Raw genomic sequence first — 12,438 nt, 5'->3', positions numbered from 1 at the left:
ATAAATCGTTGACCAATGCTTACCCTTTAATAGTATTAAAATAGGAATATGAGGTAAATACTGCAACTACATAGAATATAAACTAATCCAAACGATACAGTTGTTCCACTGATACGTCTACGATCAAAGTGTCTTGTATACGCATTGCGCGTTTTTGTTGCTATCTTAATTTTATTCAATATATTAATAGCCAAAGTAACGTATCAGAGATTGAATTTTGAACGTAAAATAAACGAGATAACGACACAAAGACACTATGAAAGTTAAAGTGAATTACAATCTTATAAAATTTCATGAGCGTCTAAGAAGTAAAACAATCTTTAGTTTTTCCTAAATAGTACTAATTTAATAAATATCTAACAAATAAAATATTTACTTGATGACAAATTTTCGATAGTCCAATTACATTACACGTAAAAACGTTCGTCTTGTAATTTTTTGGTTACACACTAATCACAGAGTTCCAGATAGATAGATAGTTCCAACATATTTACAGATGAAAAACAAATGAGGTTGTTTACAAAGGGAACTAGAAGTGTTTACATAAACTCCCGCCAGCCCGAGAAACTCGGTCGTGGTAAACAAGTAAAGTTTATACGTGGCCCAATCGATAAGAGACGCCACACCACTAAAGAATACCAAATATTGTTCGTTGGTTATATTCAAATTAAATTAAAATATTGATAAACGTAAAAACATATGAATAAAACTTAAACATATTTCAGTTATATATTTACAAAAAAAAACTTGTAAAATTCCATTTTTATTATTGTTTCGGACTGGGATGGAAGCTTATTTTTTTAAATAAATGTTTAAAGTCTTCATACACATGCCATAAAATAATTTCGATTGATTATTGGAAACGTTCTGTAAGGTAGGGATTACTCGCGTTCGCTTGTTTTTACTTATCTAACGCTATTTCTCGTAATGCATAATTATTTTTTTATTAGTTAAGTGCTAAAATATTGTGCCATATGTTATTAACGACATGCGTGGTATTGGTTCGCCATCCCCGGCTGAGTGCTTCCTCAAAGATTTACATTTATATCAAAAATATTTGCGTCTTGCTAAAAGCTTCATTCGTGTTATGAAGATGTTTAGAATATGCGTTTTCTGACGTCATAAGAGTATAGTAGACGATACGAATTCAAAATCGTATTTGTGGTATAAGCAAAGAGGTAACCAAAAACTTTGCTAATGTTTATTGGAAAATCGTTTTTTGGGAAGTTTGTTTAGGAAAATCATCTGTTTCCGACTTTCCTTAAAAAGGCAATTTCTTTAATGAGTACACAACATCTGTGTTAAATAATTTAAAAACAAAACGACTAAAAAGTTTATAAACAAAATACAAATCTTCGTATCCAATTTAAATAAAAAATGTTATCTTCCTAAGGCGGAAGAAATGTGTTTAATATAAAAATTTGGCGAGCACAGCCGGCCACCGTAGTTTGAGAAAATTGTTTACTTAATACATATAGCTCATAGAGGGCGCTGTAAAATAAGGGTGGGGACACACAACACAGCTGGCACGCCAGCATTTGTTCACTTTGAAATAGGGCCAATAACTGTAAAAGTTTTCTCCCTCGCTGTATCATTTATTCAGTGGCCTCGTATTTTATTAGCTGCTATAATTGGCATATAAAACCGCTAATATTCTTTGAGAATAAATCACTTCGTTCATTAAAAGCACGACTATTTGAATACCTCGCTGAATTTGTTCAGATTCATAATTTGGCATAAAAAAGCGATCATTTATTACTTTTAGTTACTTGAAATACTTTATTAGTTATTTTTCTAATGCTATGTATGTATGTATGCATGTATGTACATATTTATTTATGAGTGTTCTAGATGTAGCCCGCGACTCCGTCCGCGCTGAATTAAAAATAAACTTTATAAGTAGCCTTTGTTTCTTCCAGATTATGTTCTACATCTATTCCAAATTTCAGCGAGATCCATTAAGCCAGAGATACCTTCAAACAAACATCCATACATCTATCCATCTAAACATTCGTATTTATAACATTAGTAAGATGTATGTATGTTTCAATCTGAACGTAGTTAATAAATCAACGCTCAGATTCCTTCCTGAGGTACTATGTGATTTCTAAGAACACATTTTTAACAAGGACTAAGTAAACTTCAATGGAAGATAACGATATTGCAAATATTAGCTTTCAATTAAAAAGAAATTGGCCTACCCGTTTCAGTGACGTGTTTGTTCAGACCTATCGGTAAACAAACCAAAGGCTTCAAACTATTATTACTTTTCTTTCGGGTGAAAGGAAAGCAAAATAAACTTCTAAACATAGAAATTGAATCTCACAATGTTCTTTTTCAAAATAAATAGAACTAACAAAACATACTTTTAAGATTTGATGGAAACGAGAAAAATTCTTCTGTATTATTTACTTTACGTACAAGTTTGATGAAAATCATCTCTACTGACATTAAAGTTTAAACAAAAAATCTTAATAAGCAACTTTTTATCTGTCTGCTGTTAGGAAGAAAATCAGACACTGTGCCGGTGTAGTGGCACAACACTAGTCTTACTAAAAAGTCGATGTTTATGTCTCCTCACTAATCATTCTGACACTTGACTAGGTAACGATAGCACCCTTGGATTCTAACTAATAATGTCTAAAGTATACATATTAGGGTCACATTACATGGTATTGCATCTCGAATTCATCATCATCATCAGCCTTTGTCTACCCACTGTTACACAAAGGCCTTTCCCAATGTATTTAATACATGTAAAGTAAAATAAATTCTATTCAAATAATATCACAATCGTCTGATACTTTCAGTGCAAAAAGTTTGAACACTCTTCAATATTATTGAAGGTCAAAAATGGCAGACTTCGCGTCAAGTATCGACAGGCGCGACACAAATCGATGTTACACAAGTATGGCTTGTTCTTGGCCCAATTTCCATGCAATCACATCAATGTTTTTTATGAGCGGTATAAAGTATGGCGCGGCAAGTCATTTTCCAAATAGCTTACCCTACCAAGGTCAATGCTGTTAAACTCTGAACTTGTGGTGGCCATGTACAAACAACTCTTTTTAGAGGTTTAAAAAAACATTTCTGTGATTCAACATAAGGTAGTTCAATCCTCAATCGGAATAGAAATGTATTTTTCCTCTAGTTTTCTATTGGACTTTTGTTTTATTACGTAAATTATATAACATGATTTATACTTGTATCGATGTTATTACATGCCATTATTTTTCCTTCCATATTACAATATAAGAAAAATAATTCTATAACTTTGTACATTGGAAATGCCAGAATATGATCTATGAACGAAATATTCTTAGCTCGCGATTCCATAACAGCGAATTATTTTTCGATGGTAAATGTATTGAGGTCAAAATCGAAAGGCTTTTACCACGCAAATGTCTGTATGACTCCCGCGATAAAAGCTGATGTAATACAATTATGACTTATTCTTGACCCAATTTCCTTGTCACGACAGTTTTTACGAGTTACAGTCGTGCTGACGAAAGTAAAAGTGAAACTACATTTTCCAAGTAACGATCACGAAGGTCAGTTACATTTAGATTCAAGTTTTTCACATCACAGGTCAAATTAAGGCCATTTTTTACTCAATAGAAAGTTAATGAGGTTACGAAGATCATTTCTGTTGTCATTACGTCTAATTGAAGTTTATATTTTATTTATTATTTTAGTAATAGTATAATTATTATAGTCTGCAATTAAAAATGCTAATTAAAAATGAAATAAAAAAATGCTAATTTATTTTAATACTATTTATAATGGACTGTTTTGCTTGAACAAAGATACTGGCTACTTGCTTAAGTAACTGGCTAGCGAGGATTATACTTAATTTTTGCTTTCTTTTTATTTTATTATTTGTTCCAATTCCACAAAAGGCCACTTACATTTCTATGTTTTTATATAAGCTTGAATTCTTCGTAAAGTTCAACATTAAAGATTTTTTTGTCCAATAAAGAATTTTTTATTTCTTATTATTTTTTAAAGAATTTTTTACTATCTCACAAACAAAATTGATTTACCAAACATAAACATCTGCTTACAAAGATAATATTTTCACTGCAATTTGTAACTAAAACAATCATCAAATCTCTATCGCTCAATTCATCACACTATCCTATACAAAAATGTATCATATTTTAGTACCTAAAAACAATTTTTCTGATATTAGAGTAGCTCTATTTAATCACATTAAGTATTTATAGTTTTTATTGGCATTGTTCCAAGTTAAAACAAACAGTATCGAGATAGAATATTGTCCAGCAAACAGATCGATCATGTTGTGCAAACTTCTTTATTCGCTACTTCGACACTAGTAGGATTCCAAGGTGAACTTTATAACATAATTAGGCCGATATTAAGTAAAAATTTAAATATCATATTATTTAGAAATTTGAAAATTACTTGAAAAAGTACATTTGGAATTTATAAGATTTGTACAATTTATAAAACTAAAAATATATAAAACGCCTTGGCCACATTTGAGTAATTAAGTACTCGTAGGTCAGGGACTTAAAAATTTATATATATTTTTTTAAATTTTATACAGTAATTGCTGAAAACAGTATTAAACACGTATATATGTTTCATTTTATATCGATGAGATCTGTCGCAATGTTGGCCTGTATCCGATTTCACATTTAAGGCATGTTTCATCGAATTTATTTAAGCAAACGTGTAAAACATCACTGGAATAGTAAATTTTTCTACAGATCAGGTATATCTAATAGTCAGCGCATTAAAAACATGTAGATTAAAAATATATGTTTCAAAACAAATGCCTATCAATCGAAAGTGTCGTGTTATTTTTTCAATTCATTTTTTAAATTAATAAAAAAAATATTACTAAATATTAAAATAAGGGGTGGTTTAATTACTCAAATTTAACAAAGGGTTCCTTAACTATTATGAACGAGATTTTAAATTAATAATTTATAAGGTATTTTAACAAGATTTCTTCTCTTTGAGCATCGTTCGCTGCCGGGAGACCGCCTTAACAGCCTTAGTTAACGGTTAACGAACCAAAATACCGAACTACTGTTCCACGTGCCCTGAAATTTAATTAAAACTGTGCCAACTTAATCTATTAGTAAATATTCTCAAGTATATGTGCAGTGAGTGCGTCGGTGGTTCAGGGGTTTCAGCACTTGACTTGTAATCTGCAGGTCCTGGGTTCGAATCCCGCCATGTACCAAAATGTTTTTCGATTGGCATATGTAAATTTATCCGATATTCTTACGGTGAAGGAAAACATCATGATACAATCTGCACCTACCTGCGAAGAAATTCAAAGATATGTGTGAAGTCAACTGACTGGTTGACTATACCCTGTTTGTACCCTCAGGCCATAGTATGAATGGAGTAGGCTCCGAGCCCCTCAGCGGAGACGCATAGTGAGCTGATGATTATTATAATACAGGGAGTCGTCTCAGTGAATAATCAAATTAAAAACACCCTTTATATGGTTTAATTTTTTCAATCTTAAACCAGATACAAGGTAAAGATATCTTTTTTTGCAAAATAAAAAAAAAAAATTAAAGTGGATTACAAAAATTATTAACTGAATAAATATCTCCACGCATCAAAATAGTCTAAATATTTATTTATCTGTTTGCCACCTTAAATATCTAAATCATAATACTGTTGCTGTTTTTTAATAACATTAGTTTGTCCCACAATAAAAAGTAGGTTAAAATTCATAGCATAATTACTTATTCTCTTCTGTTATTTAATCGTAGTCGCAAAAGTCTTATTATCGACAAACAAAAATAAAAAAAATATACAGACGAATTGAGAACCCCCTTTTTGAAAGACCGCTTTAAACTTATGTTTCTTGTACTACACAAGAACGAATTTTTTTATGACAATTTTTTTTATTTCAAAGTTAAACTGTGCAATTACCATGACGTTGTATGCTATAAAACGTCCATAAGTGCAGTGTTATTAAAATAATATCACGCACCGTGTAATATGTCTTGACCCAAATATATGTTTCGTGAAAATTGTTATAATTTTTTTTTAAAAGTACAAATAAAACTCATTTATAAATGTTTTTGTAATAATTTTCTCCTTCCAACAAGAGTTAGTAACTATGACGGGTTTTACTTTATTGAGCAATTTGCGTGTTGTAAAACTCATGAAAAACATATGCATCAAAGATCTTCTTGCCTTTATCCCACTTTATAATTGTGCAACAGTTTTTTATCCAGAACATACTATCATTCTATCATTTATTCCCTTCTTAATCCTTTTTTCAATCTATCCATTTCTTCTTATGCCTACTGAAGCTATCCATATTTTAATTAACAAACCATCTAAAATTGTTTCCATCAAATATATCTTTGCATTCAAAGGCCTAAGGTATTTTGATTCGTTAGCTGGTTTAAGCTTGTTCTATTTATATTGATTCTCTGCTGACCTACTTGTTAATACAATCCCTAAAACAGACTCCGAAAATACATGCGCCTATATACTGAAACGTATATGTAATCCATGAGATATTAATAATATGAGAAACAAGGGATTTACAAAATGTTTACATTATCATCATCATCATCATCAGCTCACTATACGTCCCCACCGAGGGGCTCGGAGCCTACCCTAAGTTAAGGGTGATTAGGCCATAGTCAACCACGCTGGCCAAGTGCGGATTGGTTGACTTCACACATATCTTTGAATTACTTCTCAGATATGTGCAGGTTGCATCAACGTCGGATACATGTACATATGTAAATCGGAAATCGAAAAATAAATTGGTACATGGCGGGATTCGAACCCAGGACCTGCAGATTGCAAGTCAAGTGCTTGACCACTGAGCCACCGACGCACTATACAATATTTACGTATAGTTCAATAAAAGTGAAATTTTCTGGTGAATGTTTTAGTAGCCTATCATCCATTATATTCTAGCAAGTAGCTAGAATGCAGTAGAGTCTAGGCGCTAAACAAGCCGCCTACCTCTGCGAATGTATTATAGCTTCTGAGAACTAATAATAAAAATTGTGCGTAATGAACATGCAACTATTATTATGAATCGCTACAATCAATATTGTAAATGAGAAAGTTTGGAAAAATGTTTGTAACTTGTTTTAGACATTATTAGTTAGAATCGTTTGTCGCATGGTGCGCTTTCATTACAAAGTGTCATAATCATTAGTGAGGGGACATAAACGTCGCTTTAGTAAGGCTAGTGCTGTGCCAGTACACCGGCATAGTGTCGGATTTGAACACTAGAAACCTAACAACAGCTAAACCGTTCTAGACGAAATAGAATACAGATAAATAACTTTTTATCCTTCATTTTGAACTTAAGATTATATAATTTTGATATTATAATTCAATAGTTACCTTACATTGTTATTAATGAGTTTGAAACTTTACAACATCTTGTATTATTACTCCACGTGGATAAGGTTACTTAATACTAACGTATTTATCTTCCCTTGTCTGATATAAGGCGCTCTGAAAGCATTAGACAAGGGTTCGGATAAGCGACAGAGACATTTAGCGATTAAATATTGTTCAAAACTTTTTGTCAGTGACAAATATTACTATTATTATAATTAAAGTGCGTTTTGCAATATTTATAAGTAAGGTCTGACATAATCGTAATCTTATGGTACTAAATCGATAAGTTTGTCTATAGTAAGCTTAAGTAAAGTTTAAGGTATGGGACCTTTTTGGTATGGTCGAGGGAAGTGTGATAATTAAGAAGGAGATATTGTCTGTAAGCAGACAGTTTAATTTAATATCAAGGAAAAGTCCTAACATCGACTTGTTTAACACGAGGCTTGTTGACATTGTAAGCGATTTGAGCAGCGAATTCTTTGGTTGTCCAGTTCGCTAGCCGCTTGGTTTTCTTGTATTTCTGTTTTTCTTTTTTCCTTTTCTATTCTCTTTGCGATGTTATATTGTTATTTTTATTATCCATATGCGAAAACTATTATTATCAATATAGTTTTCCAGTTATATAATAAATAAAATAAAATACCGTAGACGACTCTTATCACGAATGTTCCCACGTGATATAATAATTTAAAGCAAATTTTTATTTCCTATTATCTCCTTTATCGTTAAGTTCAATATTTCCATTCAATTAAAGCCGGCTTGTTGGTCTGCGTAAGTTAATCTGTACAGTCAGCGGACATAATCCGTGGACGGTTCACCACTCACGTTAATATTACACGAATTCACTCAGATAGTTACAATTTATACTAACATTTCAATAATTTAATTTTGTATTAGGTATCAAGTATTTCTCTAGGTTTATTACGTTTAAAGTTTTAAGATACAAGACACAGTTGAAATTCTTAAAACGAAATTGTTAATATTAGTACTTATATATAGTAATTATAAGGTCTAACTTGAATTTGTAAAAGTGATCTATAGATATCGTAGATTTAGCTTTTAATTAAATTATTCGTAATACTAAATCAATCAGTTCATTTATAAATTATTTTTAATAAATATGTATGACAAACTAGCTGTCGCGCGAGATTCCGACCGCGCCGAATTAAAAAAAAAACTTAATTTATAGCCTATGTGTTCTTCCAGACTATGTTCTACATGTATGCCAAATTTCATCAAGATCCGTTCAGCCATTTTGAATATACCTTCAAACAAATCATTCATCCATCTATCTAAACATTTAAAAATTCATTAGTAAGATGAATTAAATGTAAAATGTACCTTACATCAAACTGTGTAAAGATCAAATAAATTCTATAATATATTAACTGGAATTAAGTTCACAAAGTCCAGTAAAGTCGACATAAATATTCATTTCGTGCATGGCAATGCCTTGCAATTCGTAAGTGTTCAATTAGACCGGACAAGGGTTTTACAGTTTCACTGAAAGCATCCATGTCGTTCAAAGTTGACCTTTAAGTTATTAACTGAGCTTAATTAAAGGCTTAAACTTGACAAAGCTTAAAGCATTTCTGTTTAATTCAGTCTATGCAATAGTACATAAGTTTGGGATAATGTATGGAGAGTTGTTTTTTGGTAAGATAAAATTATTGTAGTCGGAATTTAAATAATGGAACGGAATAACAATTTACCGCGAATTTCTGAGACAAAAATCTCCGTTTAAAACACATTGTTTTATCTTTTTAATAATGATAATGATAATGATAGGAATAACGATATGTTTTAAACGGAGATTTTTGACTCAGAAACCCACGGTTAAACTTGCGTTAAATTTGTTGATGAATCTCAAACTGTTAACTTTGTAGCTACTAAATTCAAAGTAGATTATTGTTTACGCTGTATTAATTTATTAAATTATTAGTTGGTGCGCGAATATTTTGGATAGATTATGAATGGATGGTTTCATAAAGACCAATATTCGATATTAAAATTGCATAATATTAATTAAATCTAATAACTTTGGTAACTTTTAACCGATTTACATGTCAATTGAACAATTTAATCCAAAAGAATCAAACATACAAAATAACTGAACAATAATACTGGATTCTTTTTAAGGCAAAGGAAAAGAAAAAATCGATCCTCTCGACCTCTTATCACTGGCCGATTGGCAATCAGCGCTCTTTTGTCAAAGTTCAAATAACCGGCTGTGAATTGCTCTTGACCCAATTTTCATGCAATACAATGTATTTATATGAATGGTGAAAGAACCAGCTACGCTTAAAATACGTAAATCAATGAGCTAATGTAGTCATACATTCATCTTACTACTATTATAAATACGAATGTTTAGATGGATGGATGTTTGTTAGATGGTATCACCAGAAGCGCAACGAATCTCGCTGAAAATTAGCATAGATGTAGAACATAGTCTGAAAGAAAACATAGGCTACTAAATAAGTTTATACCACGCGGACGGAGTCGCAGGCGACAGCTAGTATTACATTTATTTGTAGGTTTTTTAATCCTTACGTTCATTTTGTATAGTATACCATACATACAACTTTATAAAAATATATTATACGATCACTATAAAATTATTTTTAACGTAAGTTTTTTAAATTGCCACAGTAAGGGTTAATATGCCATGACCGAGGTTTCATTGCAGTTTATTTGAATTTATTAAGTTCACTTTCGTAGAATCAAATGTAAATGAGTTTTGTTTAAACTTGACACAATATTCACACGGCACTATTCTTGCATGCAATGTAAAAATCGAAAGTTATTTATTCGAAGGGAATGGGGACAAGTTACCATGGTTACTGTCGAAATATGTAAATACATATTATCCCTATTTCTATAAAGACGGGAAGGAATCACATTATGTTTTATACAAGTTTTCACAGTGTGAACTCTAGACTATACTACTTATACATGCGAATTGTTATATTTTTTACACTGAGCTATACTTTAATATAATCAAACTAACATATTTGGCCCGGTAAGATGCTGCTATTGTAGCCATTTCCATCAGAAAATATGGAAAACCTACATGACCATAGATAACATAAAAAATAGACATGATAGCTACAGTATGACAAGGATCGTGACACTTTTTGACATTGACAGCATGGCGCTAGTAAACTATTATAATTTAGTTTGACCTATTTCCACCGGGTCAAATAGTGTAGTCGGACTAAACTAATATTCATTTAATGTCGTTAGTATCAGTTGTAAAAGTGGTTGTAAAAAGTAGTCATGAACGTAACGACAGAAAAGACCTGCATTGGTTTAATCAACTGTTTTTTTCCAGTGGTTAACCATTTTAACGAGGCTACTTTTCATCGCACTCAATGTAAAAGCGGCACCGAGACTGTTTGTAACAGGCTTTACTAACCGCTAACGAACCAGAAAATCTATCTTGAAAATTAATTAAAACTTTTTATGGTTTAATAAAAATTATATATTAACAATGTTGAAGCAAAATAAAATTAACTTCACTAACTGTAATTTAATTTTAATAATATAAAAACATTTCAAAAGTGAAATAATATACATATTGTCGTGTTGAATTTCAGTCTCTTTTAGAGACAATCGCAATTTTCGATAGGTCTTAACGAACCACATGAACCAATGTATAAGCGTTTACCCAGTCAGTACACTAACGAACTGACAGTAACAGGCCAGCAAATTGTTTAACACTGCACCGTAAAGTTGTACATTTGCGATAGTCACATGATATTGATGATGATATTTGCATTGAAAGAAAATATAAGTGTCTCTCTGCCTTGTTGTACTGTGAACTAAGCGCTTTTTCAAAGATAATAAGACAAATGACTGTTGTGTTATAACAGTACTAGCCATCTCCCGCGATTCTGAACGCGCAGAATTAAAAAAAAACTTTATCAATGGCCTATATTTTCTTTTAGAATAAGTTATAAACCTGTTGGATATTTCAGCGTAATCTATGCAGCCCTTCTGCAGCTACCTTCTAACAAACATCCATCCAAAAATGAGTATTTATAATATTAGTAAGATTTGGATGCCGACCGATATCCATTCTTCGATTTTTTTTTTATATATCTGGATTTTGAGAGATTTCATCCTAATGCCATAATCGCTTAAAAATAAAACCGTTGTTTTTTTATATCATAAGGTGGCAAAGGCGCGAGCGGCCACCTGAACATTGGTAACATTTTATCACGTAGGTAATTCATTCAATTTGAATGAGTAAATGAAAGTTAAACACAAGTAAACGTGGCAATGAGTTATTTAATTGACGCTAGTGGAACAAGCGCTTGTTGATTTTGTGTCGAGATTGAATGGTAGGTAAATATGAAGCAAGTAGGCAAGTCTGAATATTCATTTATCGAGCCGAGTAGAGTCGGTTACTCGAGGCTATGCAAATATTGCTCTTTACATGTTAATATGTACTCTACCACGTACTATATATTCTTAATTAAATATACTCATATATGCGATACTACGAAATTAAAATGTTGCATGTTTTATTATTTCGGCAATGAGAAATATCAATCGATTTATAGGATCACATATTTTCACAATTTTAAGATTTACTTTGTTATCAATCCATCCGCGAAGAACTTTAAATCAAACAGCGCCTATCTTCAATTGTCCATGCTCGTATTCGCACTTACTTCGGTCGCCTATGTAGACACAATGATAGTAGAAGCACTAGGGCACGAGGTAGATCCTCTATGAGGTGGACAGACCAGGTCTGAGCGGCAATAGACGAAATGTACTCTTGTGCGAAAATAGGAGTCTAGTTAAACGAGTCATGGCACCTACTTGGTGACCACGACCAGTCTGTAAAGACTAAAATGACTAAGAAGGATAGAGATATCATTAGTACGAGAATAATTAAGAATATTCAACTATAAATAATAGTTGTTGCTATTCCTAATTGAATATTAATAAATGTAATTACATTCAGTCTGCAGAGTTTAAGTAACAACTAAGAGAAGTTAAAGTTTTGTTGACTTTCACTTTAATATTGTTGCAATAAGGCTAATGGATGTTATTAATATC

The 12,438-nt window shown here is 31.6% G+C and overlaps 1 protein-coding gene across 1 annotated transcript in view; it reads right to left on the bottom strand.

Annotated features, from left to right (window-relative positions):
• Positions 1-12,438, bottom strand: part of GABA-B-R1 (gamma-aminobutyric acid type B receptor subunit 1) — a 60,833-nt gene that overhangs the window by 15,300 nt on the left and 33,095 nt on the right. The window lies entirely within an intron of this gene.

The sequence above is a fragment of the Papilio xuthus genome, unplaced genomic scaffold (assembly GCF_000836235.2).
Source record: "Papilio xuthus unplaced genomic scaffold, Pxut_1.1 DF827680.1, whole genome shotgun sequence".
NCBI classification, from domain to species: Eukaryota; Metazoa; Arthropoda; class Insecta; order Lepidoptera; family Papilionidae; genus Papilio; species Papilio xuthus.
This window is presented reverse-complemented; position numbering and strand designations above follow the sequence as displayed.